General features: G+C 40.0%; 1 non-coding gene across 1 annotated transcript; it reads right to left on the bottom strand.

Moving 5' to 3' along the window:
- Positions 1 to 5,184: 5,184 nt before the first annotated feature.
- On the bottom strand, positions 5,185 to 5,248 carry LOC149463390 (small nucleolar RNA SNORD36). Its single transcript, XR_016312496.1, has one exon. It is a non-coding gene; the product is annotated as a small nucleolar RNA SNORD36 (small nucleolar RNA).
- Positions 5,249 to 17,757: the final 12,509 nt, after the last annotated feature.

Genomic DNA, 17,757 nt, shown 5'->3' with positions numbered 1-17,757 from the left:
GATCACAAATCAGAACACAGGAAACAGGAACCAGTAACAGGGCACGGGGAGCTAGAGATCATCCAGCAACCAGAGGAAGTGATGAGCCTCCTTATAAAGGCCGTCTGGCACCAGACTGAGGCTGATGTGTACCTCTGCCGCCATGTAGAGTATTGGCAGAAGTGCCAGATCTTCCAGATCTCCTGCCGTGGACAGGACCCTGACAGCACCCCAGGGGAGTCTTACTCCCCAAGAACATGAGAGTGCTGTTCAAGACCCAAGTCTATTATACCCCTCTCAGTCCCCTGCTGGTCACTCACTTTTTTCATCGGGGATTGGCTGAGAGTGCATAAATATGCAGGCCAGGGTCCCACCCTCCCATCCACCATATCCCATAATTCAGTGAGATGCAGGGGAAATTAATTGAGCCAGTACCAGAAGAATTCAGAACAGCCAAAAGCAAATGATCACTGCTCCCCTGCTACAGGGAAGCCAAAAGCTAAATTTGCCTAAACCACTAGCAGGCTAACTAGGAGGGCGCTACACATAGTTATATTAGTCCATCTTGGACCAATGTAATATTATATATGCCATAGCCAGATGATCCCCATGGAAGATGGACATCTCTGTAGAAGGTACACTTGCTACAGTGACCTCCATTAGCTTCTGAGTCCTGCTTGGGACAGGAACTATGCACCATTTTCTCAAAAAGCATTCTCTGATTGGATGAGGTGGAGAAATGGGGTGGTGATGTCACATTCTCCACCTTATCCAATTGGAGAACAGTTTGCATTCATTGTGCAAATTCAAAGCATAACTGTGCAGAGCAGGCATCCTCCTTTGTTCAGTAAGCAGCAGAATAGTCACTTGGTGCAGTGCATACTTCAGTGATTTCCAGCTTCCAAGAGGATCAGCCATCAGGTATGGCATATTCACAGTGACATTGGTCCAAGCTGGCCAAAGTGGATGTAAAGTATCCATACCTGGAATTCAGCTTTAGGATTCCATGGTGGAACCATTTCTATTTTACAGATTCTGTTTGCTGTAACCCAAACAATATTCACTGTTCATTATGATAAATAGATACAGCACAAAGGGCAAACACTTACTTTCCCATTTTGAATGCCAAAATGCACTTTTGTTTATTCTCAATTTTCCTTCATCTTAACAAATTGCGTGCCACAAAGGTTCAGAGACTGCAATTTTTCTTCCAGATACTATTAACATATGTGTTGTTTAAGAAAAAGGTAGATGTCTCTTAGGCTACAGGTGTTATGCTCCAGAAATTCCGGGAAACCATCATACATATGTATGAGGTTTATTAACATGCAATGGATCTGTCTAAAAAAAACATATATTGTTTTCTTCATTGTTTTCCAGCATTGGTATTTACTTATGTGTATCAAAACAGCATAGATTTGCCCAGGGGCTCAGCAGCATATTTTAGCCTTTGAGTAACATTAGTGACATCACTGAACACTGACAGTCACCAATAAAATACTTTACATTTTGTTCCCATGTTTCATCTGTACATTCTATTTCATACGTGCCTGTAGAATACCTGTTGTATAGTAGAAAAATGTCAACGCAATAGAAAAGAGCAGACCAACAGATAGGATTGTGCTAATGGCCCTTGAGCACTACTGCATTAGAAAGGAGGAAATTAACAAATTTATCAACAACATACAGTGTCTATTTGCAGAACTACTATAGTCTTCAAGATTTCTACAATTGTAAGGCATAATATTAAAGTGAAACAGACCTAAAATTCTCCTAAAATAACAACAGTTCATAAAGTGCAAGAATGTTGTGATCAGGGGCATTGCTAGACTTAGGGAGCCAGAACATGTGTCCAGAGACTTCTAATGGGTGCCCCAGTAATTGTTGCCAACATTGCAAGTACAAGAAATATACATCAATTGTTGCTGAATTTTGTGAATGTTTATACATCCATTCACACCCCACCAGTAACTGAATTTTTGTCTTACAGTTCTTCAGAATAACATTGTGAAGAACCTTTAGTAAAGTCAAGAATGTGGCTATTTTTACACATACTATGTTTCTGTGTATACTTGTATTTTACAGTGCATATTTCTTTTTCACTTGATAGACTAATGCTTGTGATCACCATTAAGATTACACGTTACACTTATGGAACATCATGCAGTTGTCTAATTTTGAATAAATGTATCATTATTTCTAAATGTAATTAACATGATTATTGCCACTATATGTACTATGGTATCATAATACAGATTGTGCTATCCCAATATTTGTTATATATTAATCCTTACAATGACATCATAATTGGGACTTAACAATGCAACATTATTCTTGACGTTGCAATACTTAGGTGGCATCACTGGGTCTTGTGAAAGCTGAGATGATGACAATGCTGCAGTGCTTTTTCGCATGAGTTGGGAGTCCAAATGTTCCTAAAAAGACCCTGCTCCGAGACCAACTGACATCAGCAACAGAAAGTAGAAAGTGGCTGGAACCTAAGGCACAAACCTACTGTTTCATGCAGGAAATGATGGTGTATAATGACCACTTCCACTAAATTCTTACCTACTCTTGTATATTCAAAACCTGTCTTATGCTGAGCCCTGCATCTGCCTTCCCCTCTTCACTACCATCCCCAACCTCACTTATTCTTTATATTCTTTTCCTTTCTATGTCCATTGGTGATACTCACCAATCCTCACCCTGACTACATATAAAAGGCCACATGAGAAATATTGCCTATACCCAACATCACTTAAGCTTTTATACTCTTCTCCTTTCCATGCCCATTGGAGATTCTTCTCATCTCTGCATCCCTACCCTGACTACATATAATAGAACCACAGGAGAAGTAGTGCCCATCCACAACCTAACTTATTCTTTTATACTCTTTTTTTCCATGCCCATTGGGGATACTCCTCACCTTTCCATCCCCACCTTAACTACATACAGTATAAAAGACCACAGGAGAAACATTGCCCATCCCCAACCTTACTTATTTTTTCATACTATTCTTTCCATGCCCATTGGGATACTCCTCACCCTACCTTCCCCACCCTGAGTAAATATAAAACACTACAGAAGAAAAATTGCCCATCTCGAACCTCACTTATTTTTTCATACTCTTCTTTCATGCCCATTGGGATACTCCTCACCTTGCCTTCCCCACCCTGAGTAAATATAAAACACTACAGGTGAAACATTGCCCATCCCAACCTCACTTATTTTTTTATACTCTTCTCCTCTCCATGCCCATTGGGATACTCCTCACCTTTCCTTCCCCACCCTGAGTAAATACAAAATACTACAGTGAAACATTGCCCATCCCAGCCTCACTTATGTTTTTATACTCTTCTCCTTTCCATGCCTATTGGGATACTCCTCACCTTTCCTTCCCCACCCTGAGTAAATATAAAAGACTACAGTTGAAACATTGCCCATCCCCAACCTCACTTTTTCTCTTTTTTTTTTATATTATTCTCCTTTCCATGCCCATTGGGATACTCCTCGCCTTTCCATCCCCATCGTGACTAAATATAAAAGACATTGCCCCATTTTTGCATTGAAATAACACATAATCAAACTGCTCAGGGAATTTTATTTTAAATTGTATTGTAATTTACATTCAGCACCAATGTTTGTGGGGCTGAGCATTGGTCAACCATGCCAGTCAGATGTATCATATACTAGATTAAATGTATACAATGTAACAATTAATTCACCTGCCAATGGACTAGTATATCAATATCAGGTCTGTTGATGTTCTTTATAAAATGTATTTTGTGTTTGAAAATGTGCCATTCCCAAAATTGCAGTACCACATACATTTATATAATTAAAAAAATCATCTTCAATCCCACCCTTTTCTGAATGCAAGCTTCATCAAGATGCAATAGCCCTTAAACCGCTTCTAAACCCCAGAACGAGGTTGAATATATTACAGCTTACCAGTCTTTAGATAGTAGGTGCATTAGCTTTTTTCAGACTTGTTCATTATTTTTACACATATCAGAAAATCTATCCTACTAAATCAGATTCTTGAATGAGAGCATAAAATACTTGGGATGCATTTAACCCTTTTTGGAAAAAAAGCCTTTCTATATTTTTCCTACTTCAAATAACTAGTAAAGTACTTTGAGTGTGTTCTTGGTAAAAACGAACAGCTGAAGCTTTTTTGTCAGAATAATGAAGACCTAGCAGAGTATTTCTGGAGTGCACAATACATTTGCTTCTTGGCACAAGTCAACAGAACTGATGTGATCTGCACCTCCTGGATGTAAATATAAAAAAATCTTTATTTTGTGAGATCATCTACTGTTCAAGAGCTATTTTACAGGTTTGAACAAAAGGATCTTATACTTTAAAGTTGAACTTTAGGGTCCAGTAAATATGTCACATTTACCAGCCCCTTCCTTTCCTGGATGAACAAAATGAGTAATCAGTAACAATCACCCATTGTGTTCATTCATATCTGAAGCATAGTAAACTGTTTTTTTTTGTTTGTTTTTTTTGTGGAGGGGCCCTGTCAGGTTTGCTGTATGGGGCCCCGTGGTTTCTAAAAGCAGCCCTGGATGTACCATGCGTTTCGCAATGCATTTTGGCATTAGCAAGATGCTGGAGTTAGGAACTCTGATGCCAAGGCCGTGCTACTGCTATCACAATGACATCCTGTTGGAATACAGTGTTCACATACTGTATTTTTGTACAGCAACCACCCCAACAGTATTCAGTAGAGATATATTCTTAAACCAGTAGATGGCAGTGTTTATAAATTTGTAGCTGCACCTATGAATAAATGTTATGTTTTTTCTCTATAATAAAGTTCCTGTTTCCTGTTTGTAGAAAAGCATCAGATAAACACGTGTACTGTGCACTGTCTGTTCTGTACGGCTATGTACACAATCTCTAACACATCACACAGTAGATGTACTCCTGACAAATTATTTCTCAGCCACATTAAACTTACATAGAATATTATTGTCAGTAAGTAAGTGGATAAGGGCACACAGAGCCAAAGGACCCACATATTGCTGCAATATGTGGAAAAAAGACGCCAGCAGGGGAGGACTGAGGAAGTTACTAATTTTCTTGAGGGTTTCTTTCAGTACAAATATTTATATATATATAAATCAGTGCTTACAGTAAAATGCAAGGTCCGCCTAATAAATAAGGCCATCAGAGAAAAATAGAAAATATGAGACAATAGTGCAGTTAAAAAGTTGCATCTTCTTTATTAAATTCAGATAAAAAACATGCATTATGACCAGTTAATGTGTCCTACATCCATACAATATACCAATATGCCAATTGTAAATAGTAATGTACCTGATGTTCGAGTCGAACGTAAGTTTGATCCAAACATTGGCCATTCACAGATAAGGGCATTCGGCAGGCTGTTCATCCCCTGTGCCCCACAATGTACTGCACTCTAACAGTGCATTGTGATTGGCCCAAGCAATACACCTGACCACAGGTCAGGTGCAATGCTTTGGCCAATCACAGCACAATTGGATGGAGCTAGCGGTGACATCACTGCTAGCTCCACCCAATTGTTTACATCTGACCAGCAAATGTCAGATAGCGGTGAATGCTCTGGTTGGCGGGTGTCGTTTTTTATATTTTGGCGAGTAAGCATCATCGTGACAACGCTGGACAACATGATTGACAATGGATTACTATGATGGAACCATTTTTTTAAAATAAAGTACTTGTGTTTTTATTCGCATTTTTACACTTTTTTGGTGAATTGGTAGGAGTACCCCATACTCATTCACAAAGGGGGAGGCGGGATCTAGGGCCCCCCTTTTTAAAGGGGGCTTCCAGATTCCGATAAGTCACCCCCCCACACACCTCCACAACCACAGCCCAGGGTGGTGGGGAAGAGGCCCTTGTCCCCATCAACATGGGGACAAGGTGCTATGTAGGGGAGTCCCGCTACCGTCAAGCACCCCCCCTTGTTGAGGGGATGTGACCTGGTACAGTTCAGGAGGGGGGCGCTTGCTCATCCCCCCCTTTCCTGGCCTGCCAGGCCTGTGCTCGGATCAAGGGTCTGGTAGGAATTTAGGGGGGACCCGACACTTTCCCCCCCATTTCTGGGGGTGGGGTTCCCCTTAAAAGTCCTACCAGTCCTAAAGGGCCTTGTGTGGCTTTTAGGGGGAAACAAAAATACTGTGGGGTCCCTCCTAACCTTCCTACCAGACCTAAAGGGTCTAGTATGGATTAGAGGGGGAGGACCCCACATTGTTTTGTTTTTTTACATATTACATTACATTAAAAAAAAAAAGTCAGTCCTGCTGAAGCAGGTTCTATGCATTGTACAGATGTGCAATTGTGCAGGTAGTTTAACCATTTGACGCCAGGCCAATAGCCGTATGGTGTCCGGAAAAATGCAATAGCTTTCCGGGAGGCAGCAATTTGGCGTACTCCCACACATGCGCAGTTCGCGCGCTTGCAGAGCCACACAGCGGCGCGATCTGTCACCAGCCGTGTACCTCGGACACGGCCGATGACAGATCTGAGTATCGGCCCCGTTGCCGGTACCATGTGACTTGCTGTGACCAATCACAGCAGGTCACATGACAGTTGTATACAATGGATGGCTTCATTCATGCCATCCATTATATACTAGTGTCTAGCTGTGAATGGTCACAGCTAATCACATGCACATGTCATGTGATTAGCTGTGGCCAAATCACAGCTAAGCACAAAAAAAAAACCCCTGAATGAATCGATGTCATTCAGGTAAATGCTTGCTTATAGCAAAGTAATTCTTTGCTATAAGCAAATTGTGTAAAAAAAAAAATTACTGATCACTTCCCCAAAGTAGTACAATGTACTAACATTGTACTACTTTGGACATAGTGAAATATGAATAAAAAATCTTAAAAAAATAAAAAAAATGTAATAAAAAATGTAAAATAATAAAAAAAAAAATATATTTTTTTTTACACTGTCACCAGTCAGTGTCCCTGATCACCGCCATGCCAGTTATATGATGACGCTGTACTGCACTGGTGACAGTATGTAAAAAAAAAAATAGTGAAAATAATTTTTTTTATTTTTTCATTTTCCAAAAAATGATGACAAAAAAAATACAACTTCAAAAAACTTGCCATGCCTCTTATGAAGTACGTCGGACTGTCTACTCTGCAAAAAGGGGTCATTTGGGGGATACTGGTACTTTTTGACATTTTTTTTTCACTGATTCATGTCTCTCAGGGCAGTACCTGAGTCCCCATACCCCTTTTATGGGCAGTAACTTGCATATAAACCAATACAATGTGTAGCGCTGCTTCTCTCAATCCCCTACATACAACTCAATAAGTGTAAAAACTCACAATGTGGTGAATAATATGAAATAAACATAAAAAATATGTAAATAAAAAAATAATAACTACAGACAAAAACTAAAAACAAGCAATAAATTATAACATAATAAAAAATCCATAATCCAAAGTGAAAGTGTGTGATAGCAGTTGATTTTATTAGGCCAGCAGTAAATCATGCAGATAGCAGTAATATTACAGGTCCATCGGCGTTCACTCTGCCGGCATCTGACATTAATCATGGTCACTCGCTTAATCCTTCCTTACGCGTTACGCCACGCCCACGTGGCATCATCAGTAGATCCTCTGATGATGCCACATGGGCGTGGCATAACGCTTAAGGAAGGATTAAGCAAGTGACAGTGATTGATGTCGGATGCCGGCGCAATGAACGCTGATGGACCTGTAATATTACTGCCATCTGCATGATTTACTGCTGGCCAAATGTGAGCGCATTCAGCATATTTTGAATAAAGGAACATACATTTTATTCCTACTACATTATGGTCAGTATTATTTGATTTAGAGCATCTAGATCTGTGGCTGGTATATTTACCTAGTAGTAAAAGTGAGCGCTATCCAGCCAGCAGCTGTGCACTGAAGGTAACCAACATAAGCCTTATAAACAGAATGAATAAACATTGCAGCACTAGAAATATGATTAAGAAAATGATAATAAAATCAAAGTTCTATGAAAACAGTCTGTGTGATTATAAAGTGCCAGGTGACTGGTGGACTCAATGGTGGTGCTTCGTGAGAAATAGCTGAATTACGCACTCACCAGAAGTATATTGATTATACGCTTTATATATCACATCCAGAGGTATCCTCCTCAGGTATAGGTCTGGTCAGGTTAGGTAATCCTCCCTCAGGGTAGTAATCATCAAATGCCCAAAAGCAGAATTATTCGGATCCAGGTAACCAGAGGTCCCTGTTAGGGAATGGATAGAAGGAGCTGCCTGATTACAGGATGTCTTCCTCCTCTTGGTAAGGTAACTGGATCATAATAATGGACTCTGTGAATAAATACTCCTCTGCAGTCCTCCCCGCCACGGCCGTGGATGTGATATATAACGCGTATAATCAATATACTTCTGGTGAGTGTGCAATTCAGCTATTTCTCACGGAGCACCACCATTGATTCCACCAGTGACCTGGCACTTTGTAATCACACAGACTATTTTCATAGAACTTTGATTTTATTATCATCTTCTTAATCATATTTCTAGTACTGCACTGTTTATTCATTCGGTATATTTACCTGGATCGGAAAGATGAACAGGTGGAGCAGCTGGGACTGAAGGTCTGCCGAATAAAAGCGCTATTAGACCTGTGTGGTCTGATCTTGAGCTGAGAGGCCACCTAGGAGCACAGTAGTTTCGAGCATGAAGATTTAAATTCTGAGCACTTGCAATTGGAGCATTTGGATTTTGTTTTTCATATTCATTACGGTGAAGCACATATATGAAATGCAGTGCATAAAATTGATTACTATCACGAACTTTCACTTTGCACTATGGATTTTCTACTATGTTATAATTTATTGCTTGGTTTTTGACTTTAGTTTTTTATTTATTTATTTACATTTTTTTTATGTTTATTTTATATTATTCACCACATTCTGAGTATTTACACTTATTGAGTTGTATGTAGGGGAGTGAGAGAGGCAGCGCTACACATTATATTGCTTTACAGTATATATATATTTACTGGTTTGGAAACAGCTTGTGGAGGCAGCAGTCTTGGGGAATTATTGCATATTATATATTTATATTTTCACATACATAATTGTATATTTTCGCATTTGGGGTGGGCATTGTTTATATTCCTTAAAATCACCATAGGCAGCGCATTAGTTTATCTTTTATTGTAATAACTTGCATATAAGCCTTCAAAATGGGCACTTTTGAACTTACAAGTTCGAGTCCCATAGACTTTCATTAAGTTTGAAGTTCGCAGTTGAACTTTCGTTCGAATGTCCGATTGAGAACTGAACAAGGGGGTGTTCGGTCCATCACTAATTTTAAATAATTCTTATTGAAGGATGGCCACATGAAAAAACTCAATGTGTTTTGAACACTTGTCTTTCTCAGGAGTACATGTGAACAGAATATGTTGTTACAATCAAATCCAATCTTAGTCATAGAGGTCACAATCTGTATGAATTATCATATCCATGGGACAGGATGGAACCCCCCAAAATCTACAGCCACCAAAGAACAAACACAAGGGTTGTCCAAAAAAAATACTGCCAGATAGACTCAAATTGCATGTTCTATTTATGGGCACTGAACAACGTGATTTGGGGGGGCATTAGCTGGAGTGTCTTGCATAGATTTAAAAAGATCCATTAGGGCCCACATAGTTTGGATCAGTAGGGTCCCTGTCTCCCTCACGCACATCAAAAAATGGCCAAGACTGAAGATGGGCATTTTTGATGTGCATGAGGGAGATGGACACCCTATTGATCCAAACTATATGGGCCCTAATGGATCATTTTTTAATCTATGCATCTGTTGGCATTTTTTTTGCATCCCTTGTGTTTGTTTTTCCCATCCTGTCCTGTGGAGATGATAATTCATACAGATTGTGATTTCAAACATCTAAGATTGAATATGATGGTAACAATCATACTGTTCACGTGTACTCCTGAAGAAGACAAGTGTTCAAAATACATTGAGTTTTTTCACATGGACTCTGCCATCTTTGAGTAGGAATTATTTACAATTGACATTTGGGTCATGCTATTGGCCTATTGTATGGCTGTAGACACATAAAATAGTCTTAATGCATGTTTTTATCCATTTTTAATAAAGAAGACATACGTTTTTTAATTGCAATATTTTCTCATTACCACAATTTCTTTATGTATGTGCCCTAAAAAGTCCCTGCTACATGTGCGTTTGTTTAATCTACAGAATTTAGGACATGGGCACAATAGAATAGCATTCTGCTCTATTCTATGTTATTACTACAGCACAGTGCAGGAGAATCTACTCACAAGATTTATAGACAAAATTCCCCAAGGTCTAACGGGTAGTATGGTGAGATTACCCTCACCTAGCCACCATAGGTGGAAGTGAAGGGGGGATGGTAAGTACATTTAAGAACTCTTTTCCTTAAAGGTTTTTTTTCAACTAATACGTGACTTTTAATGATGGGAGAGAGGTCCACATACACTGTATTAGTCAGACCTTGCATTGTACGGTTAGGTCAGCTCTAACTGACATACACCTTGAATTCCCTCAAGTTTCATTCTTATTGTCAGCATTCCTTTTAATTTTAAGATCCTTGCCATTTTTTCTTGGAATGTACTGTTCCGAGAAAAGTAATATAATATGCAAGAACAAATGTAATGAAATAGAAAATTGTTTTATATAAATTGGTCCAGAAACAGCTAGAACAGTAGGTCACAAAAAGTAGTTATCATTATCATACAAAAGCCATTATGAAATATTCAATACTTGGCTAAGCTCTTTTACCTCCATGATCCTAGAATTTTGAAAAGACATGTTAATTACTCAATTATTTTACATAAAATGTTCAACAAACGAGCCCTATCAGTTTATATAACAGTTAAATAAAGCATTTCTATAAGGCATATCTCAGATTCTGTTGCCTATTTATGAGGATTGAAGAGCTAGTTTTTTTTTGTCACTAAATCCCACTATTTTTCCAGCAGTGTGTGAATGTTTGATGTAAGAAGCTACAGTATTAAGCTGGCCATACAGCCATAGATTTCTTTCATTCAGCCTGCAGAAATCTAACAGATTCCTCCATCTACACTAACCACACAGATGGACAAATCTCCACCAGTTGTCAGAATACCCAAATAGTGCCTGCATTATTGGATGCAGGCGTTGTTTGGCCAATAATTATCCACCCACCTTTTTCGACAAAAGAAAATATTTCAATCGACATGAATCAGCCAAGCTTCATTGCGTGTATGGCCAGCTTTACCGTAAAGAGCAATGGTTTTGATCAGTTTTTCCGTTTCGTAACCATTTTTGCAATATATTATTGAAATAGGCGACATTTAAAAAAGAGACATACATGGACTTTGTGTTCAAATGGTTACTACAACACTGTGACATCCAAAACTACTTCCAATATATCATTTCCCTTTTTCATAGTCACTTGTTCAATTTGTTAAAGTTTAAAGTTGTATTAAACCCAAAAGTAAATATTTATCATATTGCAGCTTACCAAATCTTACACGTGATAATTACATTAGTTTCCTTTTTTTAGGCTTTCTTTCTTCTATTTTCATGTGGTGATCCAGACAGCGAGTCTGTTGTTTTTCAGCACAAGCTCTCCAGCAGAATTAATCAATTGTGTATGAGTTATACACCCAGGACCAGTTCTACACTGTTTTATACCCTAGGCAAGACCAGCTACTTGCACCCCACCAAAATAAAATTGCTTCACCCCTGCTAGCACACATCCTCTTTCCCTTTAAATTTTCCACCCTAGAATAAATTCTCTCCCACAAATCCCCCCTCCTAGCATAAATACCCGCAGTCCTGCCTTGTAGCACAAATCCCCCTAAATCCTAGCGTAACCCCCTCCAAATTACTCTTCCCAGCACAAATCCTTCCTCCCCACCCAAATACCCCCTCTTAGCACAAATCCCCCCCTCCTATCACAACCCCTTCCAATCTCCCCTCCTAACACAAATCCCCCCAATCCCCTGCTTGAAGCACAAACCCCCCCCCCCCAATCCCCCCTCCTAGCACAAATTCTTCCCCAATCCCCCCTCCTAGCACAAATCCCCTCAATCTCTCCTCCCAGCACCAATTCGCTTCCTTCAATCCTCCCAGCTAGGACAAATTCCCTCAGTAGGTTTTTATTTTTATTTAATTTTTTACAATTATTTTTTTTTATATATTTTTGTAGGAGAGAAAGTAGAAAGAAAGAAAACAGAGAGAAGGAAAGAAAGAAAGAAAGAACGGAAGGCAGGTGGAAGGGAAGGAGGGAAAGAAGGAAGTAGTAAAAGAAGCAAGGAAGGAGGGAAAGAAAGAAGGAGGGGAGAAGAAAGGAGGGAAAGATGGAAGGAAGGAGGGAGAGAAAGAAGGAGGGAGAGAAAGAAGGAGGGAAAGAAAGAGAGAAAGAAGGAAGGAGGGAAAGAAAAAAGGAGGGGAAAAAGGAAGGAGGGAAAGTAGGAAAGAAGGAAGGAGAGAAAGAAGGAAGGAGGGAAAGAAAGAAGGAGGAAAAGAAAAAAGGAGGGAAAAAGGAAGGAGGGAAAGTAGGAAAGAAGGAAGGAGAGAAAGAAGGAAGGAGGGAAAGAAGGAAGGAGGAAAAGAAAAAAGGAGGGCAAAAAGGAAGGAGGGAAAGTAGTAAAGAAGGAAGGAGAGAAAGAAGGAAGGAGGGAAAGATAGAGGGAAAAAAGGAAGGAGGGAAAGAAGGAAAGAGGGAAAGAATGAGGGAAAGAAGGAAGGAAGGAAGGAGGGAAAGAAGGAAGGAGAGAAAGAAGGAAGGAGGGAAAGAAGGAAGGAGGAAAAGAAAGAGGGAAAGAAGGAGGAAAATAAATAATTCTAATACAGGAGGTGTGTTACTAGTTAGATCACCAGGTGGAACAAACTAAAAATATATTTAATTTTTGGTTTTGGGTTTAATGTTCCAACAATTTTGAGAAAAAAACTATATTTTTGACTTTTTGCCATTAAACATGTCCAGTAAAAAAATCAAAAATCAAATTTCATCATAAATTTAGGCCAAAATGTATTCTGCTACATGTTTTTGCTAAAAAAAATCCCAATATGAGTAAATTAATTGCTTTACGTGAAAGTTATAGCGTTTACAAATGGCAGTATATACAGTATACTGGACTTTTTTTTAAATTTTTAATAGTTATAGCGGCGATCAGCGACTCATAGCGGCTCTGCGGGACTGTGGCAGGCATTCTGAAACTGGATGGAACTGACTTGGTGTCACTGACATCCCCAGTGACACCAATACAGTGATCAGTGCTAATACAAAGCACTGACACTATACTAATGGCACTGGGCATGAAGGGGTTAACATGTGGGGCAATCAAACGGTGTGCTGTGTGCTGTTTTACAGTGTGTGCTGTGTTTGTGCTTCAGTGTAAGCACACTGCTTTGTATGGCTGTGCTGTGCACAGCCATGCAAAGCAGTATGCAGGAGCTGACAGGGAGGGGAACTGTTTTGTTTACTGACAGTTATCCCTCCTGTTGGAAATCCTTGGAAATCACCGGGCGCCGGTGCGTAATCACCAGCCAGGACCCGGTGATTGACAGCTGCAGCCACAAATGGCGCAGCAGGTAGGTCACGCACGCACTTTGCGAGCACCTCCTACCCGGAAATGCTAAATCACATATACAGGTGAAACTCGAAAAATTAGAATATCGTGCAAAAGTTCATTTATTTCAGTAATGCAACTTAAAAGGTGAAACTAATATATGAGATAGACTCATTACATGCAAAGCAAGATAGTTCAAGCTGTGATTTGTCATAATTGTGATGAATATGGCTTACAGCTCATGAAAACCCCAAATCCACAATCTCAGAAAATTAGAATATTGTGGAAAGGTGCAATATTCTAGGCTCAAAGTGTCCCACTCTAATCAGCTAATTAAGCCATAACACCTGCAAAGGGTTCCTGAGCCTTTAAATGTTCTCTCAGTCTGGTTCAGTAGGAATCACAATCATGGGAAAGACTGCTGACCTGACAGTTGTGCAGAAAACCATCATTGACACCATCCATAGGGAGGGAAAGCCTCAAAAGGTAATTGCAAAAGAAGTTGGATGTTCCCAAAGTGCTGTATCAAAGCACATTAATAGAAAGTTATGTGGAAGGGAAAAGTGTGGAAGAAAAAAGGTGCACAAGCAGCAGGGATGACTGCAGCCTGGAGAGGATTGTCAGGAAAAGGCCATTCAAAAGTGTTGGGGACTTTCACAAGGAGTGGACTGAGGCTGGAGTCAGTGTGTCAAGAGCCACCACACACAGACGGATCCTGGACATGGGCTTCAAATGTCGTATTCCTCTTGTCAAGCCGCTCCTGAACAACAAACAACGTCAGAAGCGTCTTACCTGGGCTAAAGAAAAACAGACCTGGTCTGTTGCTCAGTGGTCCAAAGTCCTCGTTTCTGATGAGAGCAACTTTTGCATCTCATTTGGAAACCAAGGACCCAGAGTATGGAGGATGAATGGAGAGGCACACACTGCAAGATGCTTGAGGTCCAGTGTGACGTTTCCACGGTCTGTGTTGATTTGGGGAGCCATGTCATCTGCTGGTGTTGGTCCACTGTGCTTCATTAAGTCCAGGATAAATGCAGCCATCTACCAGGAGATTTTGGAGCACTTCATGCTTCCTTCCGCAGACGAGCTTTATGGGGATGCTGACTTCATTTTCCAGCGGGACTTGGCACCTGCCCACACTGCCAAAAGCACCAAAACCTGGTTCAATGACCGTGGGATTACTGTGCTTGATTGGCCAGCAAACTCGCCTGACCTGAACCCCATAGAGAATCTATGAGACATTGCCAAGAGAAAGATGAGAGACATGAGACCGAACAATGCAGAAGAGATGAAGGTCGCTATTGAAGCCTCCTGGTCTTCCATAACACTTCAGCAGTGCCACAGGCTGATAGCTTCCATGCCACGCCGCATTGAGGCAGTAATTGCTGCAAAAGGGGAGCAAAACAAGTACTGAGTACATATGCATGCTTATATTTTTCAGAGGTCCGATATTGTTCTATGTAAAATCCTTGTTTTATTGATTGCATGTAATATTCTAATTTTCTGAGATTGTGGATTTGGGGTTTTCATGATCTGTAAGCCATAATCATCACAATTATGACAACTCATGGCTAGAACTATCTTGCTTTGCATGTAATGAGTCTATCTCATATATTAGTTTCACCTTTTAAGTTGCATTGCTGAAATAAATGAACTTTTGCACGATATTCTAAATGTTCGAGTTTAACCTGTATATATATATATCAGTATTTCTGCTATGAGACGGAGCTGAACCGGTAAATTCTATTCAAGAAGTTTTAGAAACAGGTTTTTTTACATTTTTGGGATGAATGTTTTTCATAAATGAGAAAAGTCTGATTGTTTTAGCTCCCCTGTCAGTGATAAATGGTTTATTTCAACCCTCCAACTTTTGGTTTACTAGCAGGATCAACAGGGGAAAATAAATACAAAAAGCCTAAGAAAGGAAACTAATGCAGACACTAATCTAAGATTGGTAAACTGCAATATATAGCACTTTTGGTTTTGGATTTATTACAGCTTTAACCTCTTTGTATACAAAATGGCATTTTGTGACAGAAAACAGTAGCAAGCTTCCAAATAAAGCATACTGTATGATGATATTTTATACAATTTCAGTATGCCTTTTTTAAAAAAGTATATAAAAGTATAAAAAAATAAAATATATGCTATTTATAGTTGTAGTTATATATAGCACATAGCCTAATACCAGGAAGCCAGTGAACGATGAAAAGCCTTGTTTGAGACCACTATAAAAAAAATATTCTAAGAAAAAATATAATCAACCATTTGTTTCTAACAGGGATAACATAAATGTGAAGATAGCAGATGGTGCTTCCCTAAAGAGCACTGTGCCTTGTGTGTTTGTAAATTGCAACCCCCCCATACTAGTTATTCTCACCTTACAAGCACTCACTCCCCATTCCTGATTTCATTGTGGCCAATTGTTAGGTCCGAGTATTGTCATATGACCAGGAGAGTCAGCTGACACCTTGGATTTTAGTGGCAGCTACAGTAGAGACAGGGGCTGCAGCAGGGGCGAGTTGCTGATAAGGCAAATATAACTGGGGTGGAGGGTAGAAGGCCATAGACATTGTCACTTTGTTCTTCTTTGGGGAGGTTACAGGGTCTCTTTAAACATAATTTTTGGGCAGCACAGTGGCTAAATGGTTAGCACTTTAGCCTGGCAGTACTAGGGTCATTTGTTCGAATCCCAGCCATGGCACCTCCTGCCTGGAGTTTGCATGTTCTCCCTGTACCTGCGTGGGTTTTCTTCTGGGCACTCCGGTTTCCTCCCACACTCCAAAGACATGCTGGTAGGTTAATTGGATCCTGTCTAAATTGGCCCTTGTATATGAATGTGAGTTAGGGACCTTAGATTGTATGCCCCTTGAGGGTTAGGGACTGATGTGAATGTACAATATATATGTAAAGCTCTGCGTAAATTGACAGCGCTATATAAGTACCTGAAATAAATAAATAAAATAAAAAATAAATAATTTAGTGGCACAACAAAGAACAAATTGCAGCTTGGAATATATACACTGAATATTGCCAGTGGGTGCTTTGGGAAAAAATAGACTTTCTGTAAACTCAAACAAACCTTTAGATCTAGCATGTGGTAAGGGTTTGCCTCGAGGGTTCTCATTCAAATGAAAATAGTAAAGCCAAATGCTACCAATGAATGCAAAGTTATTTTTGGCATGATGCATGTTAAGAAGATCTCTTAAATTAACTGTAGTACTTAGACCTGAATGAGCTGGTTGATGTATTGGTTCTTCTGTTCCTGTGCCCACGATTCAGTGAACATCTCCACACACACACATGCTGAGTGGGGAATATTTACTGAAGATATATGTACAAAGGGCAACCCCAAAGTTCACGACCCAACACTGAAGAAGTGACCACACAGTCATAAAACATTTTACCACACCATGTCAGTCTACCAGTTGCTCTGCACTGAAAATGGCGCATGCTCACTATATGGCTTTCATGCTCTTCTTGCACAGAGTACATGAAAACCATATAGTGCACACTCACCATTTTCAGCACAGAACATTTTGAAGATTTGCATGGTACAGTTGTAAAGTTTTACGTCTGTCTGGTCACTGCTTCCAAACAGTTGGCACCTTCCGTAGTTGAGTTGAAAATAGAGAAAGTGGAAGAAGAAGGCTCAGAGTGTTCCATCAGCGGGTAAAGTGATGGGGACAGTCTTCTGGTATTACAAGGGGGGAAGCAGCTGACCAGCTCGTTGGGGCCCAACCATTATGGTGGAACGCTCAAGGTAATAGCCATTAAAGAAGTAATGCATGCACTGCCACTGTACTTCTTACAGACAACTTTGTTCTCTTCTAGCAAAGTGTAATGCAGAATTGTTCCATGGCTTTTCACTGCTCTTTGTCATCATGGGGATCTCCTTCTGCTCACTGGCAAAGTGTACCCCAGTCAATGTTCTCAGCATCCAGCTCCTCAGCCAGGCAGCAGGCTTAACTAGCATTCAAGGTTTCCTTCAATGTTCTGGAATGGCTGCATCTCTGACCCTTCTTCACTCAGGAGCAATGGTCCCATCACAGCCTCAGTTTTCTTTGCAAGATGTCTCTCCTTTGACGTGGTGGTCTCTGGTGGGTACAACAGTGCAGTCCCTATCTAGGGACACAGAAAGCACTAGAACTTAGCAACATCACCAGCCTCAGCACACCTGCAGCTTCC

This window comes from Staurois parvus, unplaced genomic scaffold, assembly GCF_062004578.1.
Source record: "Staurois parvus isolate SC_StPar_1 unplaced genomic scaffold, SC_StPar_1.0 ptg000155l, whole genome shotgun sequence".
NCBI classification, from domain to species: Eukaryota; Metazoa; Chordata; class Amphibia; order Anura; family Ranidae; genus Staurois; species Staurois parvus.
This window is presented reverse-complemented; position numbering and strand designations above follow the sequence as displayed.